The sequence below is a fragment of the Fukomys damarensis genome, unplaced genomic scaffold, assembly GCF_012274545.1.
Source record: "Fukomys damarensis isolate Sample0158 unplaced genomic scaffold, DMR_v1.0_HiC HiC_scaffold_1, whole genome shotgun sequence".
Taxonomy (NCBI): Eukaryota; Metazoa; Chordata; class Mammalia; order Rodentia; family Bathyergidae; genus Fukomys; species Fukomys damarensis.
This window is the reverse complement of record NW_022900913.1, coordinates 19,002,667-19,005,901: the sequence shown is the minus strand read 5'-3', so window position 1 is coordinate 19,005,901 and position 3,235 is coordinate 19,002,667.

Sequence of the window (3,235 nt, the reverse complement as noted above, 5' to 3'; positions counted from 1 at the left end):
CATTATAGCTTTTGAAAAATCTAAGTGAACATTGTTATGTTAAAAATAATACACAGGATGAAGTAAAGAAAAAGAATAAAGAAATATAGAAATAATTTAATTTAACATGGTTTTGGAGAGAGAAGAGGGATAGAATATGGAAGATGTTTTCATGTTTCACTTAATAAAAATTAAGGGCTGAGGATGTAGCTCAGTCTTGGAATACTTACTAGCATGCATGAGATCCTGAGTTCAATACCCAGCAATGCAAAACCAAACCAAAAATCAAAACAAAAACTCCTGATTGTGAAATGAAAGTCCAAAAGATAATTAGAATTAGTACACGTGTCTACCCTTATAATTAAAAAGGTTTTGTAGATATTTAACTTTTAAAATATTTTTTGGAAACAAGCTCTTGCCATGTAGTTCTGATTGATCATGAACTCTCTATGTAGTCCAGGCTGGCCTTTAATTCTTGGCAGTCCTCCTGCCTCAGCTTCCTGAGTGGTAAGATTACAGGAATATGCCATCACATGCAGTTGGAAGGTCAAATGTATACTCTTAAATTATAGGGGTTAAAAATAAATTTAGTAAACACAGAAGCATGTATCAACATATAAAAAATCCTAGAAACATTAAATTTACAAAGAATGAGTAACATACTAAAATTTTATATTGTTTATAAGAAACTCCTTTAAGGTAACTTATGGTAAACTTATTGAGAATAAAACTATATTTAATTATAGATTTCACATCACTAAGGACATTTAAAAGGAAAAATTATAGCAAATGATCGGCAATATGACAGGTGTAAACCTTTAAAATCAGTTGTCAAAATACTTATATCAGATAATTTGAATTAAAATTAAAACCGAAAAGCACATTTGAATTGTCTTTAGAGTGGTTATAAAAACAAAGTCAAGCTGGGCGAGGTGGTTCACGCCTGCAATCCCAGAACTTGGGAATCTGAGGCAGGAGGATCACTGTGAGTATGAGCCTACATAGTGAGACCCTGTCTCAAAAAACAGAAACCAAAACAAAACAAAGTAAATGAAATAACAAATGTATTAATAAAATGTATTCATCGCAAATATTCAAAATTCACACTACTGAGACATATGTAATGAGGAATTAATCAACCACAAATCAGTTCAATCCCTTTCATATGAAACAGATTTAGCATAAATAAATTAAAAATATGATCATTGCAGTGTTTTGCGCATATCATATCTTTACTCAAAAACATAATGCCGCCTTTCTGCATTTTATGGATATTTTTAAGAACTCTCCCCAATAAACTTCTTCTGCTGTTTATAAAAATCATTACTGAAAATTTCATCTTTTATTTTTAGGATTTTGTGTTCTCTTTTTTTTCTCATTGAATTTATTGGTACATTTTAGGTATACAGTACAGTACATTCATCATTGGGATCTTGTACTTTTACATGACAGGTCTTGGTTCTCATTTTTTCCCCTTGTCCCAGCCCTCCCTTCACCCCCTCCTCACTTCCCTATTTACAAATAATTCATTTCCATTTTTTCATTTTCTCATATCTTTTCTTTTCCCTTATTTCCTTTCCCCTAAACTTCCCACTTCCCCTATATGTTTAGCCCTTTTCTTCCTATTTCACATTGTCAGTTATACCCTTTGGATCTTATTTATGCTTTTTGTTTTTCACAGAAAGAAACTATTTGGTATTTACACATGTGTGACATTTATTTCACTTGAGTATGACTTCAATATGTATCCATTTCCCTATGAATGACTCTAATTTCTCATTCTTTATGGCTGAGTAGTATTCCATTTTACAGAAAAACCACTTTGTCTTTAACCAGTCTCCAACTGATGGGCAATTGGGCTGCTTCCAGGTTTTAGTTATTACCAACTGTGCCGCTATAAACATGGGTGCGCATACATCTCTGTGATATGATTCTTTCAATTCTTTTGGAAAGATACCCAGCAGAGAGATGGCTAGGTCAAAGGGAACCTCTATTCCTAGTTCTTTGTATTCTTTTGTTTGTTGGTTGATTTGTTTGTTTATTTGTGATACCAGGGTTTGAACTCAGGTCCTTGTGCTTGCGAGGCAGGTGCCGGAACCACTGTGCCAAATCCTGGCACTAGGATTCTGCATTCTAATTTTATGTTTTAGCATATGTTTCAATTTGATTTTTTTCTCCTTTCTCAGAATTTGTCTTAAATTTAATTTCAAGAAATGAACAGAATTGGCAACTTTGGAGACAAGTCCACAATGAGGTTTTAAAAGACTTCTTTTCACATTCGCATCAATAATAGCTCTATAAATATTAGCTCCTCAAAATGGGCCCACATTTAAAATTTGCTGCCTCGGGCTGGGGATTTGGCTCAATGGCTCTGCAGCCTGCCTAAGCAAAAACTTCTAAAATATATTGCCTGGAGTTCGGAAGGGTTTCAAAACATTTGTGGTTGATTTAACAAACCAGCATGTATATGTGTGCATATATTCAAATTTTCCTTAGGAAGTTTTGTTCTCTGGCTGAATTGGTCTCCAGATTTAAAAGAACTGAATTTGAGGGTGGGCATGAATGTTTTGTGTTGTATTGCTGCAAGCAGTGCTACCTGTGTGGTCATTATTATTACTATTATTATTATTATTGTTGTTGTTTTTGTTATTATTATTATTATTTTTTTTTAACCAGAAATAGAGGAAGCACCTGTAGTTTATTGGAGACTGAGTATTGAAACATCCAGTAGATACGCACAGGGAAAGGCAGTTTTGTAAAATATTTATTCAAGCTTCTGGAAGCAATTTTTTTGTTTAATTGAGTTTATCGGCACATTTTAGGTATACAGTACAGTTACATTCATCATTGGGATCTTGTACCTTTACATGACAGGACTTGGTTCTCATTTTTTCCCCTTGTCCCTGCCCTCCCTTCACCCCCTCCTACCTTCCCTATTTACAAATACTTTATTTCCATTTTATCCATTTCTCATATTTTTCTTTTCCCTTATTTCCTTTCCCCTACCTACCCACTTCCCCTACACCTTTAGCTCTTTTTTTCCTATTTCACATTATCAGTTATGCAATTTGGATTTTATTTGCACTTTTAGCTTTTCACAGCCAAGAGACTACTCAGTATTTACACGTGTGTGTCTTGTTTCATTTAAGACTTTGGCCTCAACATGCACCCACTTTCCTATGAATAATTCTAGTTTCTCATGCTTTATGGCTGAGTAGTATTCCATTTTATAGAAAAACCACATCTTTTTTTTTTT